The following is a 20,813-nucleotide window of genomic DNA, read 5'->3' on the forward strand; positions in this document are numbered from 1 at the left end:
ACATAGAATATAAAATTGAGTATTCAGTGCACAGAATATAGATGAATATAAATTATAGAATATAGAAGATAATGGAATATAGAATGTAAAATATAGAATATAAAATATAGAAGAAAATAGAATACAGAATATACAAGAATTTAGAAGAGAAAATGTAGAATATTGAATATAGAATACAGAAAAATATAGTATATAGAAAAATATAGAATATAGAAGAATATGTAAGAATATAGAATTTAGAACATAGAATATAGAAGAATTTAAAATATAGAATGCAGAATGTAGAATATGGAATCTGAAATATGTAATATAGAATATAGAAGAATATTGTATGTAGAAAAATATAGAATACAGAACATCAAATATAGAATACAGAGTAGGGAATATAGAATATACAAAATATAGAATATAGAAGAACACAGAAGAACATAGATCATAGAATATAGAGAATTCAAAATATAGAATATGGAACATAGAACACTGAAGAACTTTGAAAACAGAATATACTGTGTAGAGGACTTGGAATAAAGAAGAATATAGAATATATATTACAGAAGAATATAGCATAAAGAATACAGAATATAGAAGAAAATAGAATATAAATTTCGACTATAGAATACAGAAGAATATAAATGTACAATGTAGAATACAGAGTATAGAAAGCAAAGCATAGAATGAAGAATTTAGGAGAACATAGATTATAGAATATAGAAGATTATATATTATACAATATAGAAGATTATGAAATATAGAATGTAGAATGTAAAATATAGCATATAGGAGAATATAGAATGTTGAATATAGTTTAAAGAATATGGAATATAGAATACACAAAAATATAGTATATGTAAAAATGTAGAAAATAGAAGATTGAATATAGAACACAGAAATAGAAAAATATAGAATCTAGGAGAATATAGAATGTAGATTATAGAATACAGAATGTAGAATATAGAAGATTTTAGAATATATAATGTAGAATATACAATATGGAATACAGAATACAGAAGAATATAGTATAGAGAAAAATGTAGAATATAGACATAGAACATTGAATATAGATTAGAGAGTACTCAATACAGGATATACGACAATATAGAATATAGAAGAACATAGTATTAAGAATGTGGACTGTAGCATATAGAAGAATTTAGAATATGGAATATAGAAGGATATAGTATATAGAATATTGAACATAGAACACAGAAGATAGAATACAGAATTTAAAAGAATATAGAAAATATAAAATATACAAGACTATGGAATATAGAAGAATATAAACAAGAATATAGATTATATAATATGCATTACAGAAGAATATAGAATACAGAATATAGAAGAATATCAAGTATAAATTTAGAATATAGAAGGCTATAGAGAATACAAGAAAAAGAATATAGTAGAATGTAGAATACAGAATATTAAAAATACAGAATAAGGAAGAATAGAGAATAAAGAAGAATTAGAATATAGAATACAGAAGAATATAGAATATGCATTATAGAAGAATATACACAATAGAAGACTATACAATACAGAATATAGATTATAGAAGAATATAGAATACAGAATTTAGAATAAAGAAAGTAGAATGTAGAATACACAATATAAAATATAGAATAAAGACTATAGAACACAGATTATAGAATATAGAAAATTATGGAATGTAGAATGTAAAATATAGAAGCGTATACAATACAATACAGAATATAGAAGAATAAAGAATACAGAATGTAGAATGTAAATATAGCATATAGAATATGGAACATAGAATATACCATACAGAAAAATATAGTATATAGAAACATAAAGAATATAGAACATAGAACTTTGAATATACAATATAGAATACAGAGTATGGAATATAGAACCTAGAATATGGAAAAACATAGAAATAGAATATAAAAGAATATAGAACTTAGAAGAATATAGAATTTCAAATGTAGGATATAGAATGTAAAGTACAGTATAGAGAATATAGAAGAATTTAGAACATAGAATATAGGATATGGAGCATAGAATACAGAGGAATATACTATATAGAAGAACATAGAATATAGACGATACAATACAGAACATAAAAGAAAAAAGAGTATAGAAGAATATGGAATATGAAAAAAAGGAGAACGTAGAATATAATTATAGAAGAATATAGACTATTGAAAAATATAGAATACAGAATATAGGAAAACATAGAGCATAAATTTAGAATATAGAGGATATAGGATATAGAATGCAGAATATAGAAGAATAAACTATATAGATGACAGACTACAAAAGATAGAACATAGAAGAAAATACAACGTTGACAAATATAGAATATAGGTTATATGGTATACACTATTGAAGAATATAGAACACAGAAAGTAGAATGTAGATGACAAAATATAGAAGAATATAGAATGTAGAATAGAGAATATAAGAGAATATTAGATTACAGAAGAATATAGACTATACAGATTAGAAGGTAAAATATACAATAAAAAATATAGAATATAGAAGAATATAGAATTCAGCAAAATGTAGAATATAGAAATAAGATGAAAATAGAATATAGAATGGAGAATGGAGAACATAGAATATGGAATAGGGAATAGAGAAGAATAAAGAATATTGAAAAATTTAGAATACAGAATGTAGACTGCAGTGTATTGAATATAGAATTTAGAATGTGCAGAATAGAATATAGCAGATAAAAGAATATAGATTATAACAGAAGAATATAGAAAGTAGAATAAGAATGTAGAAGAGTATAGAATACAGAACATAGAAGAATATAGAATGTAGAATATAGAATATGGAATATAGAATGTAGAATACACGAGAATATAGTATATAGAAAATATAGAATAAAGAAAACAGAATATAGAACATCAAATATGGAAGATAGAATAGAGATTAAGGAATAGAGAATATAGAAAAATATACAATAGAGATAAATATAGAAAATATAATAGAGTATGTACAAAGTAGAATAAAGAATATAAAAATAAAATAAAGACCAAAGATTATAGAAGAATATATATTATAGAATATAGAAGATCCTGGAATATAGAATATAGAATTAAATATACAATATAGAAGATGGAATATAAGAGAATGTAGAATATAGTTTATAGAATATGGAATATAGAATACAGAAAATTATAAAAAGTATTGAATATAGAAAAAAACATTGAATATAGACTACAGAAAATGGAATATAGAAAAATATAGAATTTAGAGTGTAGAACACAGAATATACAATAAAAATACACAATATAGAGAATATACATTACGGAATATAGAAGATTAAGGAATATAGAATGTACAACGTAAAATACAGAATATACAATATAGAAGAATATATGATACAGACTATAGAAGAATATAGAGTATAGAATGTAGAATATAAAATACAGAGAATTATACAGAAAAATATAGAATATAGAAAAAGAATATTGAATATAAAACACACAGTATGGAATATAGAATATAGAAAATATAGAGTATGGAAGAATATAGACTTTAGAACATAGAATATAGAATGTAGTAAACAAAATATAGAATATAAAATCAACTATAAAGAATACAGAATATAGAAGAATATAGCTTATAGAATATAGAGGTTAATGGAATATAGAATGTAAAATACAGAATATACAACATGCAAGAATATATAATATAGAATTAGAAGAATATACAGTATAGAAGGAAGAAAGTACAATATGGACTATAGAATACAGAAAAATATGGAATATAGAAGAATATGGAAGAACATAGAATATAGAATTTAGAATGTAGAATATAGAATACAAAACAGAATATAGAAAAATTTAAAATATAGAATGTAGAATATAGAATATAAAATATGCAATATAGAATATAGAAGAATATTCTATGTAGAAAAATATAGAATACAGAACATCGAATATAGAATAGTGTATGGAATATAGAATATAGAAGAACACAGGAGAATATAGATCATAGAATATAGAGAATTTGAAATATAGACTATGGAACATAGAACACTGAAGATAGAACAGAGACTATAAAAGAACTTTGAAAATAGAATATAGTGTATAGAGGATTTGGAATAAACAAGAATATAAAATATACATTATAGAAAATATAGCATAAATAATACAGAATATAGAAGAAAATAGAATATAAATTTAGAATATAGAATACAAAAGAATATAAAATGTACAATGTAGAATACAGAATATAGAAAACAAAGCATACAATGAAAAATTTAGGAGAATATAGATTATAGAATATAGATTACAAATTATACAATATAGACGATTATGGAATATAGAATGTAGAATGTAAAATATAAAATATAGGAGAATATGGAATATAGAAGAATATAGAATGTGGAATATAGTATAAAGTATATGGAATATATAAAAAAAACTGTTGCCGTCGAGTTGATTCCGACTCGAATACACAAAATACTGTATATGTAAAAATATAGAAAATAGATGATTGAATATAGAACATAGAATATACAAAAATATAGACTCTAGCATACAGAATCTAGAAGAATATAGACTGTAGAATATAGCATACAGAATGTAGAATATACAATATGGAATATAGAATACAGAAGAGAAAAATATAGACTATAGAACATAGACCAACAAATATAGAATAGAGAGTAGGGAATATAGGACATAGGACAATATAGAATATAGAAGAACATAGAATTTAGAATGTGGGATATAGAATATAGAAGAATATAGTATATAGAAGAATATTGAGCATAGAACACAGAAGATACAAAACAGAGTATAAAAGAATATAGAAAAAGTAGAATACAGAATATACAAGAATATGGAATAAAGAAGAATATAAACAAGAATATAGATTATGGAATATACATTACAGAAGGATATGAAATACAGAATATAGAAGAAGATAAAAAATTTTTTATAGAAGAATATCAAATATAAATTTAGAGTATAGAAGAATATAGAACATACAAGAAAAAGAATATAGTAGACTGTAGAATACAGACTATAGAAGAATACAGAATATGGAAGAATACAGAATATAGAAGAATTAGAATATAGAATACAGAAGAATATAGAATATACATTGTAGAAGAATATACACAATAGAAGACTATACAATACAGAATATAGATTATAGAAGAGCAGAGAACAGAGAATTTAGAATATAGAAAGTAGACTAGAGAATATAAAATATAGAATAAAGAATATGGAATACATATTATAGACTATAGAAAATTATGGAATGTATAATGTAAAATATACAAGAATATAGAATACAGAATATAGAAGAATACAGAATGTAGAATGTACAATATAGCACATAAAATATAGAACATGGAATATAGAATATACCATATAGAAAAATACAGTATACAGAAAAACAAAGAATATAGAACATAGAATATACAATACAGAATACAGAGTATGGAATATAGAACCTGGAATATGGAAAAATATAGAACTAGAATACAAAATATAGAACATAGAAGAAGATAGAACGTAGAATACAGAATATAAAATACAGACCATAAAATATAGAAGAATGTAGAACATAGAATATAGAATATGAACTATAGAATATAGAGGAATGTAGTATATAGAAGAACATAGAATATACAATACAGAATGTAAAAGGAAAAAGTTTATAGAGGAATATGGAGTATAGAAGAATATGGAAAATAGGAGAATGTAGAGTATAATTATAGAAGAATATAGGATATTGAAAAATATAGAATACAGAATATAGGAAAACAGAGCATAAATTTAGAATATAGAAGGTATAGGATACAGAATGCAGAATAGAGAAGAATAAAGAATATAGATGACAGACTACAGAATATAGAAGATAGAACGTACAAGAAAATAGAATATTGACAAATACGGAATATAGGGTATAGGATATACACTATTGAAGAATATAGAATACAGAAAGTAGAAGAATATAGATAACAAACTATAGAAGAATATAGAATGTAGAATAGAGAATATGGAATAGAGAATATAGGAGAATATTAGATTACAGAAGAATATAGAATATAGAGATTAGAAGGTAGAATATACAATAAAAAATAATACAGAATTCAGAAAAATTTAGAATATAAAATGTAGAATATAGAAAAAATGGACTATAGAATGTAGAATGTAGAACACAGAATATGATATAGAGAATAGAGAAGTATAAAGAATATTGAAAAATTTAGAATATAGAATGTAGAGTGTGGAATATAGAATTTACAATTACAATATAGAATATAGCAGATAGAAGAATATAGATTATAAGAGAAGAATATAGAATAAGAATGTAGAGGAGTATAGAATGCAGAACATAGAATATAGAATGCAGAATGTCAAATATAGAACATGGAATATAGAATGTAGAATACACATGAATATAGTATATAAAAATATAGAATATAGAACATTGAATATGGCATATGGAACACTGAATACAGAGTATGGAATAGAGAATACAGAAAAATATAGAATAGAGTATGAACAAAGTAGAATACAGAATATAAAATATAGAATAAAGAACATAGAATATAGAGGAATATAGATTATAGAATATAGAAGATTCTGGAATATAGAATGTACAATTAAATATAGAATATAGGAGATGGACTATAAGAGAATATACAATGTAGAATATAGTACAGAATATGCAATATGGAATATAGAATACAGAAAATTATAAAATATGTAGAATATAGAAAACAACATTGAATATAGAATACAGACAATGAAATATAGAAAAATATAGAATTTAGAATATAGAAAGTAGAATACAGAATATAGAATATAAAATATAGAATGAAAAATACATAATATAGAGAATACACATTATAGAATATAGAACATAATGGAATACAGAATATAAAATACAGAATATACAATATAGAAGAGTATAGAATATACAATATAGAAGAGTATAGAATACAGAATATAGAAGAATATAGAATATAGAAGGAAGAATGTAGAATATGGAATATAGAATACAGAAAAATATAGTATATAGAAAAATATAGAATATAGAAGAATATGGAAGAACATAGAATACGGAATACAAACCATAGACTATGGAAGAATTTAAAATATACAATACAGAATGTAGAATATAGAATATGGAATATAGAATATAGAGGAATATTGTATGTAGAAAAATTAGAATATAGAACATCAAATATAGAATACAGAGTATGGAATATAGAATATAGAAAAATATAGAATATACAAGAACATAGATTATAGAATGCAGAGAATTTCAAACATAGAGTATGGAACATCGAATACTGAAGATAGAATACAGAATATAAAAGAACTTTGAAAATAGAAGAATATAATGTATAGAGAATTTGGAATAAATAAGGATATAGAATATACATTACAGAAGAATATAGCATAGATAATACAGAATATAGAAGAACATAGAATATATGTTTAGAATATAGAATACAGAATATAGTATAGAGAAAAATACAGAATATAGAACATAGAACATCGAATATGGAATAGAGAGTATGGAATATAGGATATAGGAAAATATAGACTACAGAAAAAATAGAATTTAGAATGTGGAATATAGAAAATTTTAGAATATAGAATATGGAATGTACAATATAGAAGAATATAGTATATAGAATACTGAACATAGAACACAGAAGACAGAAGATAGAATACAGAATATAAAAGAATATAGAAAATAGTAGAATATACAAGAACATGGAATATAGAAGAATATAAACAAGAATATAGATTATAGAATATACATTACAAAAGAATACAGAATATAGAAAAATATCGAATATAAATTTAGAATATAGAAGAACATAGAATATAGAAGGCTATAGAAAATATAAGAAAAAGAATATAGTAGAAGGTAGAATACAGAATATGGAAGACTAGAGAATATAAAAGAATGAGTGTATAATACAGAAGAATATAGAATATACATTATAGAAGAATATACACAGTAGAAGACTATACAATACAGAATATAGATTATAAAAGAACATATAATACAGAATTTAGAATATAGAAAGTAGAATATAGAATAAAGACTATAGAATACAGATTATAGATTATAGAAAATCATGGAAAGTAGAATGTAAAATAAAGAATACACTATATTCTTCTATTTTCAAAGTTCTTTTATATTCTGTATTCTATCTTCAGTGTTCTAAGTTCCATATTTTATATTCTGTATTTTAAATTCTCTATATTCCATAATCTATGTTCTTCTATATTTTATATTTTTGTATATTCTATATTCCATAATCTGTATTCTATATTTGATGTTCTATATTGTATATTTTTCTACATAAATAATTCTTCTATATTCCATATTTCATATTCTATATTCTTCATTGTATATTTTAAGTTCTTCCATTTTCTATGTTCTCTATTCTACATTCCAAATTCTTTATTCTATGTTCTTCCATATTCTTCTATATTCTATATTTTTCTATATACTATATTTTCTGTATTCTATATTCCATATTCTACATTCTTCCTTTTATATTCTATATTCTCCTATATTCTGAATTCTATATTCTTCTATATTGTAGATTCTGTATTTTACATTCAATATTTTATATTCCATTATCTTCTATATTCCATAATCTATATTCTTCTATATTCTGTGTTTTTTATGCTTTATTTCATATTCTACATTTTATATTCTACATTCTATATTCTATTTTCTATATTCTTCTATATTCTATAATTTCTATATTCATTACACCATATTCTCTTTTCTATAGTCAATGTTCTTTTTTTTTACAGGATATATATTTTTTTTATTAACTTATTGAGCTTCAAGTTAACGTTTACAAATCAAGTCAGACTGTCACATATAAGTTTATAGACACCTTCTCCGTACTCCCACTTGCTCTCCCCCTAATGAGTCAGCCCTTCCAGTCTCTCCTTTCGTGACAATTTTGCCAGCTTCCAACTGTCTCTATCCTCCCATTACCCCTCCAGAAAGGAGATGCCAACACAGTCTCAAGTGTTCACCTGATATAATTAGCTCACTCTTCATCAGCATCTCTCTCCTACCCACTGTCCAGTCCCTTTCATGACCGATGAGTTGTCTTCGGGAATGGTTCCTGTCCTGGGCCAACAGAAGGTTTGGGGACCATGACCGCCGGGATTCCTCTAGTCTCAGTCAGACCATTAAGTATGGTCTTTTTGTGAGAATTTGGGGTCTGCATCCCACTGATCGCCTGCTCCCTCAGGGGTTCTCTATTGTGCTCCCTGTCAGGGCAGTCAGCGATTGTGGCCGGGCACCAACTAGTTCTTCTGGTCTCAGGATGATGTAGGTCTCTGGTTCATGTGGCCCTTTCTGTCTCTTGGGCTCTTAGTTGTCGTGTGACCTTGGTGTTCTTCATTCTCCTTTGATCCAGGTGGGTTGAGACCAATTGATGCATCTTAGAAGGCCGCTTGTTAGCATTTGAGACCCCAGACGCCACATTTCAAAGTGGGATGCAGAATGTTTTCATAATAGAATTATTTTGCCAATTGACTTAGAAGTCCCCTTAAACCATGGACCCCAAACCCCCGCCCTTGCTTCGCTGACCTTTGAAGAGTTCAGTTTATCCCGGAAACTTCTTTGCTTTTGGTCCAGTCCAGTTGAGCTGACCTTCCATGTATTGAGTACTGTCCTTCCCTTCACTTAAAGCAGTTCTTATCTACTAATTAATCATAAAAAAACCCTCTCCCACCCTCCCTCCCTTCCCCCCTCGTAACCACAAAAGGATGTGTTCTTCTCAGTTTATAATATTTCTCAAGATCTTATAATAGTGGTCTTATAAAATATTTGTCCTTTTGCCTCTGACTAATTTCGTTCAGCATAATGCCTTCCAGGTTCCTCCATGTTATGAAATGTTTCACAGATTCGTCACTGTTCTTTATCGATGCATAGTATTCCATTGTGTGAATATATCACAATTTACTTAACCATTCATCCACTCATGGACACCTTGGTTGCTTCCAGCTTTTTGCTATTGTAAACAGAGCTGGAATAAACACAGGTGTGCATATATCTGTTTGTGTGAAGGCTCTTATTTCTCTAGGGTATATTCCGAGGAGTGGGATTTCTGGGGTCTAACTTTTTAAGATAACGCCAGATAGATTTCCAAAGTGGTTGTACCATTTGACATTCCCACCAGCAGTGTATGAGTTCCAATCTCTCCGCAGCCTCTCCAATATTTATTATTTTGTGTTTTTTGGATTAATGCCAGCCTTGTTGGAGTGAGATGGAATCTCATCATAGTTTTAATTTGCATTTCTCTAATGGCTAATGATCGAGAGCATTTTCTCATGTATCTCTTAGCTGCCTGAATATCTTCTTTAGTGAAATGCGTCTTCATATCCTTTGTCCACTTCTTGATTGGGTTGTTTGTCTTTTTGTGGTTGAGTTTTGACAGAATCACGTAGATTTTGGAGATCAGGCGCTGGTCGGAGATGTCATAGCTGAAAATTCTTTCCCAGTCTGTAGGTGGTCTTTTTACTCTTTTGGTGAAGTCTTTAGATGAGCATAGGTGTCTGAGTTTTAGGCGCTCCCAGTTATCTGGTTTCCCTTTATCATTTTTGCTAATGTTTTGTATTCTGCTTATGCCTTGTATTAGGGCTGCTAAGGTTGTCCCTATTTTTTCTTCCATGATCTTTATCTTTTTAGTCTTTATGTTTAGGTCTTTGATCCACTTGGAGTTAGTTTTTGTGCATGGTGTGAGGTATGGGTCCTGTTTCATTTTTTTGCAAATGGATATCCAGTTATGCCAGCACCATTTGTTAAAAGGACTATCTTTCTCCCAATTAACTGACACTGGGCCTTTGTCAAATATCAGCTGCTCATATGTGGATGGATTTATATCTGGGTTCTCAATTCTGTTCCACTGGTCAATGTGTCTGTTGTTGTACCAGTACCAGGCTGTTTTGACTACTGTGGCTGTGTAATATGGTCTAAAATCAGGTAGAGTGAGGCCTCCCACTTTCTTCTTCTTTTTCAGTAATGCTTTGCTTATCCGAGGCTTCTTTCCCTTTCATACGAAGTTGGTGATTTGTTTCTCTATCACCTTAAAAAATGACATTGGAATTTGGATCGGAAGTGCATTGTATGTATAGATGGCTTTTGGTAGACTAGACATTTTTACTATGTTAAGTCTTCCTATCCATGAGCAAGGTATGTTTTTCCACTTAAGTATGTCCTTTTTAATTTCTTGTAGTAGTGCTTTGTAGTTTTCTTTGTATAGGTCTTTTACATCTTTGGTAAGATTTATTCCTAAGTATTTTATCTTCTTGGGGGCTACTGTGAATGGTATTGACTTGGTTATTTCCTCTTCGATGTTCTTTTTGTTGATGTAGAGGAATCTAAGTGATTTTTGTATGTTTATATTATAACCTGAGACTCTGCCGAACTCTTCTATTAGTTTCAGTAGTTTTCTGGAGGATTCCTTAGGGTTTTCTGTGCATAAGATCATGTCATCTGCAAATAGAGATAATTTTACTTCCTCCTTGCCAATCCGGATGCCCTTTATTTCTTTGTCTAGCCTAATTGCTCTGGCTAGGACCTCTAGCACAATGTCGAATAAGAGCAGTGATAAAGGGCATCCTTGTCTGGTTCCCGTTCTCAAGGGAAATGCTTTCAGGCTCTCTCCATTTAGAGTGATGTTGGCTGTTGGCTTTGTATAGATGCCCTTTATTATGTTGAGGAATTTTCCTTCAATTCCTATTTTGGTGAGAGTTTTTATCATAAATGGGTGTTGGACTTTGTCAAATACCTTTTCTGCATCAATTGATAAGATCATGTGGTTGTTGTCTTTTGTCTTATTTATATGGTGGATTACATTAATGGTTTTTCTAATATTAAACCAGCCTTGCATACCTGGTATAAATCCCACTTGGTCGTGGTGGATTATTTTTTTTGATATGTTTTTGAATTCTATTGGCTAGAATTTTGTTGGGGATTTTTGCATCTATATTCATGAGGGATATAGGCCTGTAATTTTCTTTTTTTGTGATGTCTTTACCTGGTTTTGGAGTCAGTGAGATGGTGGCTTCATAGAATGAGTTAGGTAGTATTCCATCATTTTCTATGCTTTGAAATACCTTTAGTAGTAGTGGTATTAACTCTTCTCTGAAAGTTTGGTAGAACTCTGCAGTATAGCTGTCCGGGCCAGGACTTTTTTTTGTTGGGAGTTTTTTGATTACCGTTTCAATCTCTTTTTTTGTTATGGGTCTGTTTAGTTGTTCTACTTCTGATTGTGTTAGTTTAGGTAGGTAGTGTTTTTCCAGGAATTCATCCATTACTTCTAGGTTTGCAAATTTGTTAGAGTACAATTTTTCATAATAATCTGATATGATTCTTTTAATTTCAGTTGGGTCTGTTGTGATGTGGCCCATCTCGTTTCTTATTCGGGTTATTTGTTTCCTTTCCTGTATTTCTTTAGTCAGTCTAGCCAATGGTTTATCAATTTTGTTAATTTTTTCAAAGAACCAGCTTTTGGCTTTGTTAATTCTTTCAATTGTTTTTCTGTTCTCTCTCTTTTTTTTTTAATTCATTTAGTTCAGCTCTAATTTTTGTTATTTGTTTTCTTCTGGTGCCTGATGGATTCTTTTGTTGCTCTCTTTCTATTTGTTCAAGTTGTAGGAACAGTTCTCTGCTTTTGGCTCTTTCTTCTTTTTGTATGTGTGCATTTGTCGATATAAATTAGCCTCTGAGCACTGCTTTTGCTGTGTCCCAGAGGTTTTGATAGGAAGTATGTTCATTCTCGTTGCATTCTATGAATTTCCTTATTCCCTCCTTAATGTCTTCTATAACCCAGTCTTTTTTCAGGAGGGTATTGTTCAGTTTTGAAGTATTTCATTTCTTTTCCCTAATTTTTCTGTTACTGATTTCCACTTTTATGGCTTTGTGGTCTGAGAAGATGCTTTGTAATATTCCGATGTTTTAGATTCTGCAAAGGTTTGTTTTATGACCTAATATGTGGTCTATTCTAGAGAATGTTCCATGTGCACTAGAAAAAAAAGTACACTTTGCAGCAGTTGGGTGGATAGTTCTGTATAAGTCAATGAGGTCAAGTTGGTTGATTATTGTAATTAGGTCTTCCGTGTCTCTATTGAGCTTCTTACTGGATGTTCTATCCTTCTCCAAAAGTGGTGTGTTGAAGTCTCCTACTATAATTGTGGAGGTGTCTATCTCACTTTTCAGTTCTGTTAAAATTTGATTTATGTATCTTGCAGCCCTGTCATTGGGTGCATAAATATTTAATATGGTTATATCTTCCTGGTCAATTGTCCCTTTAATCATTATGTAGTGTCCTTCTTTATCCTTTGTGGTGCGTTTAAGTTTAAAGTCTATTTTGTCAGAAATTAATATTGCTACTCCTCTTCTTTTTTGCTTATTGTTTGCTTGATATATTTTTTTCCATCCTTTGAGTTTTAGTTTGTGTCTCTAAGTCTAAGGTGTGTGTCTTGCAGGCAGCATATGAACGGATGGTGTTTCTTTATCCAGTCTGAAACTCTCTGTCTCTTTATTGGTGCATTTACTCCATTTACATTCAGCGTAATTATAGATAATTAAGTGTTTAGTGTTTTTTCATTGATGCCTTTTTATGTGTGTTGTTGACAATTTCATTTTTCCACTTACTTTTTTGCGTTGAGACGTTTTTCTTTGTAAATTGTGAGATCCTCATTTTTTTTTTCATTTTCATGGTATTTGACTTTATGTTTGCTGAGTCGTTACGTTTTTCTTGGTTTTTATTTTGAGTTATGGAGTTGTTATACCTCTTTGTGGTTACCTTAATATTTACCCCTATTTTTCTAAGTAAAAACCTAACTTGTATTTGTCCTATATCGCCTTGTATCCCTCTCCATATGGCAGTTCTATGCCACCTGTATTTAGTCCCTCTTTTTGATTGTTGTGATCTTTTACATATTGACTTCAATGATTCCCTGTTTTGAGCATTTTTTTAAATTAATCTTAATTTGTTTTTGTGATTTCCCTATTTGAGTTGATATCAGGATGTTCTGTTCTGTGACCTTGTGTTGTGCTGGTATCTGATATTATTGGTTTTCTGACCAGTTTCCTTTAGTATTTCTTGTAGCTTTGGTTTGGTTTTTGGAAATTCTCTAAGCTTGTGTTTATCTGTAAATATCTTAATTTCGCCTTCATATTTGAGAGAGAGTTTTGCTGGATATATGATCCTTGGCTGGCAGTTTTTCTCCTTCAGTGCTCTGTATATGTCATCCCATTGCCTTCTTGCCTGCATGGTTTCTGCTGTGTAGTCTGAACTTATTGATTCTCCCTTGAAGGAGACCTTTCTTTCTCCCTGGCTGCTTTTAAAATTTTCTCTTTATCTTTGGTTTTGGCAAGTTTGATGATAATATGTCTTGGTGTTTTTCTTTTTGGATCAATCTTAAACGGGGTTCGATGAGCATCTTGGATAAATATCGTTTCGTCTTTCATGATGTCAGGGAAGTTTTCTGTCAGCAGATCTTCAACTATTCTCTCTGTGTTTTCTGTCCTCCCTCCCTGTTCTGGGACTCCAATCACGCACAAGTTATCCTTCTTAATAGAGTCCCACATGATTCTTAGGGTTTCTTCATTTTTTTAAATTTTTTATCTGATTTTTTTTCAGCTATGTTGGTGTTAATTCCCTGGTCCTCCAGATTTCCCACTCTGCATTCTAATTGCTCAAGTCTGCTCCTCTGACTTCCTATTGCATTGTCTAATTCTGTAATTTTATTGTTAATCTTCTGGATTTCTGCATGCCGTCTCTCTATGGATTCTTGCAACTTATTAATTTTTCCACTATGTTCTTGAATTATCTTTTTGAGTTCTTCAACTGTTTTATCAGTGTGTTCCTTGACTTTTTCTGCAGTTTGCCTTATTTCATTTCTGAGGTCATCCCTGATGTCTTGAAGCATTCTGTAAATCAGTTTTTTATATTCTGTATCTGATAATTCCAGGATTGTAACTTCATTTGGGAAAGATTTTGATTCTTTTGTTTGGGGGGTTGTAGAAGCTGTCCTGGTCTCCTTCTTTATGTGGTTTGATATCGACTGCTGTCTCCGAGCCATCACTAAGATATTGTAGTGATTTATTCTATGTTTACTCATTGAGTCTTATCTTGTTTTGTTTTCTTTCAATATACGTGGATAGGCTACTGGATTGTGCTGTCTTGATTGTTGTAGCCCTTGACTTACTTATGACCTGTTACCAGCTGGTTTGGGCTGTTGCCAGATATATATGCCTGAGTCTATTCACTATTCTTGAGTAGATTCTGATTTTGGGTCATCAAGTGTGTGCTGCACCCTAACACCTATTCACCTTCAGAAGTAGTGGTGATAGTTGTGTGCATCAGATTCTATTAGCAGCTGGGGTTCACACTCCATGGGGGCAGAATGCTGACAGGCTTCCCCCAAGTGTCAGTGAGGTAGATGTGTCTCTATTCCTAAAGCACCTTGGTGGGAGGGCTCTGCAGCTGTACCTTCGTCCCCCAATGCAAGTACCTCTACAGATTGGTAGGTGTCACCAACCCTAAGGCAAGAGGCTAGGTAGTCTGGGGGGAGCTTCAGCTCTCAGTTCCCTGTTGTGGGTCAGTTAGGCCTCTGTTGAATATGCAGAGATATCAGACCTGGGAAACTTGTTTTTCCAGTGAATCCACTAAAAAAAATGCAGTCAGATCCCTACCAGAAATGCCTTTGCATTATAATAGCCACCTTGTTCCCTGTAGGGATGAAAGCCCGAGATATGGATCATATATGCTTGGCTGGAGCTGGTTCTGTGTTTTTAGTCCAATTAGGGAAGGATTTTTGGTCCCTGGGTTTTTTGTGGTTGCTTCTCTCAGGCCGGAAGAATGGGTTAGGAAAAGACCAAAAAAAAAAAAGGGGGGGGGGAAGAAAAGCCACGGAGCCATTCTCCCTCTGGCTCAGGAAATTCCAATGTTAATGAAGGCGCCTGGGAAGGGGAGGGGAGGGTTCAGAAAAACAGGAGAGAGTAGCACCCCAGAATATAGCCAAAGTTGTTTATCTTGCTTGGGGCGACTGTTTTATCTGAGATTCCCGAGAGGCGTGTCGCCTATGTGTGCTGGCTGGGTAGAGATTGCCCCCAAGTGTCTGGCCCGCAGAAGCTGCGGTCAGTTCCTCCACTGGCAGTCCAAAGCCCAGCGTCAAGGTTCCCTGGCTGGGACGCTGCACTCCCGGCTCCAAAACCAGTCGCTGCCTCCCGGGGATTTCTCCTTCTGCCAGCTGCGTTGCCGCGCTGCCCTCGCGGACCAGCTGGGCCCCCTCTCGGGGTCAGTTCAGGGGGATAGGGCTGCGCCCCGTGTTTGCGCCTCACAGGATGTTGTGTTCAGCTCCCCTGCGCCCAGTCCTAAGCCCGGCGCCAAGGTTACCTGACTGGGACGCTGGCTCCAGGCTCTGAAAACAGTCACTGCTTCCCCGTAGTTGTTTGTTCTCCGTCTCTGTCACTCAGGTCAACTCTTTAAATCTGTTTAATGTTCAGGGTTCATAGATTGTCATGTACCTGATCGATTCACTTGTTTTTCCAAGTCTTTGTTGCAAGAGGGAGCCGAGGTAGCGTCTACCTAGTCAGCCATCTTGGCCCCCTCCTCTCAATGTTCTTTTTGTATATAATTTTCCATATTCTATATTCTACATTCTTCCATTGTCTGTCATATATTCTTATATATTGTATATTCTGTATTTTACATTCCACATTCTATATTCCATAATCTTCTATATTCTATAGTGTATATTCTCTATATTATGTATTTTTAATTCTATATTTTATATTCCGTATTCTACATTCTATATTTTTCTATATTCCATTGTCTGTATTCTATATTCAATGTTTTTTTCTGTAGTCTATATTTTTTATAATTTTCTGTACTCTATATTCCATATTGCATATACTGTATATTATATTGTACATTCTATATCCTCTTATATTCCATCTTCCATATTCTATATTCCAGAATTTTCTATATTCTATAATCTATTTTTTTATAATCTATATTCTTCTATATCTATGTTCTTTATATTTTATATTCTACTTTGTACATACTCTATTCTATATTCTATATTTATCTCTATTCTATATTTTTCTATATTCTCTCCTCCATACTCTGTATTCTATATTCCATATTCGATGTTCTATATTCTATATTTTTTACACCCTATGTTCTACCATATTCTACATTCTATATTCCATATTCTACATTCTGCATTCTGTATTCTTCTATGTTCTGTATTCTATACTCTTCTACATTCTTACTCTACATTCTATATTCTTCTGTTATAATCTATATTCTTCTATCTGCTATATTGTATATTCTAAATTCTATATACAATATACTTCAGTCTACATTCTATAGTCTCAATTTTTCAATATTCTTTTTTTCTTCTCTATTCCGTATTCTATGTTCTATGTTCTCCATTCTCCATTCTATATTCCATTTTCTTCTATATTCTATATTCTGCATTTTATGTTCTAAATTTTTCTGAATTCTATATTTTTCTATATTCTATATTTTTATTGTGTATTCTGCCTTCTAATCTCTATATTCTGTATTCTTCTGTAATCTATTATTCTCTTATATTCTCTATTCTACATTCTTCTATATTTTGTAATCTATATTCTTCTACTTTCTTTATTCTATATTCTTCAATAGTGTATACCCTATACCCTATATTCCATATTTGTCAATATTCTATTTTCTTCTATGTTCTATCTTCTATATTCTGTAGTCTGTCATCTATATTCTTTATTCTTCTATGTTCTGCATTCTATAGCCTATATCTTCTATATTCTAAATTTATGCTCTATGTTTTAATATAGTCTGTATTCTATATTTTTCAATATTCTATATTCTTCTATAATTATATTCTATATTCTATTTTCCATATTCCATAATCTTCAATATTCTTTTTTCTGTTATATTCTCTATTGAACCTTCTATGTTCTTCTATATACTATATTCCTCTATATTCTATAGTCCATATTCTGTATTCTACTTTCCACATTCTTCTATATTCTGTATTTTATATTCTAAATTCTATATTCTTCTATGTTCTATATTCTTTTATATTCTATTTCTATATTTTTCCATATTCTAGGTTCTATATTCCATACTCAGCATTCTATGTTGTATATTCTAATTTCTATGTTCTATATTCTTTATTTTTCTATATACAATATTTTTCTTTATTGTATATTCTACCTTCCATATTCTATATTCTATATGCTATATTCTACATTCTGTATTCTTCTATATTCTGCATTCCTCTATATTTTGCATTCTACATTCCATAATTTTCTATAATCTGTATTCAAATTCTATAGCCTTTATTATATATTTTATATTCTGGATTATACATTGTACTTTCTATATTCTAAAGTCTGTATTCTATGTTTTATAATCTATATTCTGTATTGTATAGTCTTCTATTGCATATATTCTTCCATAATGTATATTCTATATTCTTCCCTATTCTCTATTCTAATTCTTCTCTATTCTCTATTCTTCCATATTCTGTATTCTACATTCTACCATATTCTTTTTCTTGTATTTTCTATAGCCTTCTATATTTTAAATTTATATTTGATATTCTTCCATATTCAGTATTCTAAATTCTTATGGAATGTATATTCTATAATCTAAATTCTTGTTTATATTCTTCTGTATTCCCTATTCTTGTATATTCTGTATTCTACAATTTTCCATATTCTTTTATAGTCTGTATCCTATCTTTTGTGTTCTGTGTTCTATGTTCAATATTCTTCTATATACTATATCCTTCTATATTCCACATTCTATATTCTAAATTTTTCTATATTCTATATTCCACATTCTAAATTCTCTTCTTCTATATTCTATATTTTCCTATATCCTGTATTCCATACTCTCTATTCTATATTTGATGTTCTATATTTTTCTCTATACTATAATCTTCTGTATTCCATATTCCATATTCTACATTCTATATTTTAAAATCTATATTCTTCTACATTCTGTATTCTATATTCTTCTATGTTCTATATTTTTCTATAGTCTATGTTCTATATTCAGTCTATTTTCTATATTTTTACATATACTATATTTTTGTGTATTCTAAATTCTGTATTCTTTATACTATATTCAACATTGTATATTCTTTTATATTCTATGTTCTTGTATATACTATATTTTACATTCTACATTCCAGAATCTCCTATACTGTATAATTTATAATCTTGTATATTCTATAATCTATATTCTCCTAAATTCTTCATTCTATACTTTGCATTCTACAATCTGTATTGTACATTTTATATTCTTCTGTATTCTATATTCTAAATTTATATTCTATTTTCTCTTATATTCTGTATTATTCATGCAATATTCTTCTGTAATGTATATTCTATATTCCAAATCCTTTATACACTATATTCTTCGGTTTTCAAAGTTCTTCTATATTCTGTATTCTATCTTCAGTGTTCTATGTTCTGTATTCTATATTCTACATTTAAAATTTTCTATATTCTATAATCTATGTTCTATATTTTTGTATATTCTATATTCCATACTCTGCATTCTATATTCGATGCTCTATATTCTATAATTTTCTACATACACTATCTATATTCTGTATTCCATATTCTACATTCTGTAGTGTATATTTTAAATTCTTTCATATTCTATATTCTGTGTTCTATATTCTACATTCTAAATTCTATGTTCTTCCATATTCTTCTATATTCTATATACTATAATATTCTGTATTCCATAGTCTACATTCTTCCTTCAATATTCTGTATTCTTCCATATTGTGTATTCTGTATTTTATATTCTATATTCCATTATCTTCTATATTCTTCTATATTCTGTGTTCTTTATACTTTATTTCATATTCTATATTTTGTATTCTACATTCTATATTCTTCTATATTTTCTATAGTCTATATTCTATACTCTGTGTTCTAAATTCAATATTCTTCTTCTATATTCTATATTTTCTATATAATTTCTGTTTTCTATATTCCACATTCTATACTCTATAAAAAGTCTTCTATAAAAAAAAATCGACTCTGTATCATATATTCTTGAATAATGTATATTCTGTATTTTACATTCTACAATCTATATTTCATAATCTCTTATATTGTATAATATATATTCTATGTATTATATATTTTTTATTGTATATTTCATATTCTGTATTCTACATTCTATATTTTTTTATATTCCATTTTCTGTATTCTGTATTCAATGTTTTTTCTATATTCTATACTTTTCGGAATTTTCTATATTCTATATTGCTTTATATACTATATTCTATATTCTCTTCTATTCCATCTTGTATGTTCTGTAGTCTATATTTAATTTTACATTCCAGAATATTCTATATTCTATAATGCATATTCTTCTATATTCTATGTTCTTTATTCTATATTTTATATCTATATTTTTTATTCTACTTTGTTCATACTCCGTTCTATATTCTATACTTATCTTTATTCTATATTTTTCTATATTCTCCATTCCATGCTCTGTATTCTATATTACATATCTGATGTTCTATATTTTATATTCTATATTCTATATTTTTATGTATTCTACATTCTAAATTCCATATTCTACATTCCACATTCTATATTCTTCTTTGTTCTGTATTCTATAGTTTTCTACATTCTTATTCTACATTCTATATTCTTGTTATAATCTATATTCTTCTATCTGCTATATTATATATTCTATATTGTACATTCTATATCCAATATTTCACTGTCTACATTCTATATTCTAAATTTTTCAATATTCTTTATTCTTCTCT

The sequence above is a fragment of the Elephas maximus genome, chromosome 6, assembly GCF_024166365.1.
Source record: "Elephas maximus indicus isolate mEleMax1 chromosome 6, mEleMax1 primary haplotype, whole genome shotgun sequence".
Taxonomy (NCBI): domain Eukaryota; kingdom Metazoa; phylum Chordata; class Mammalia; order Proboscidea; family Elephantidae; genus Elephas; species Elephas maximus.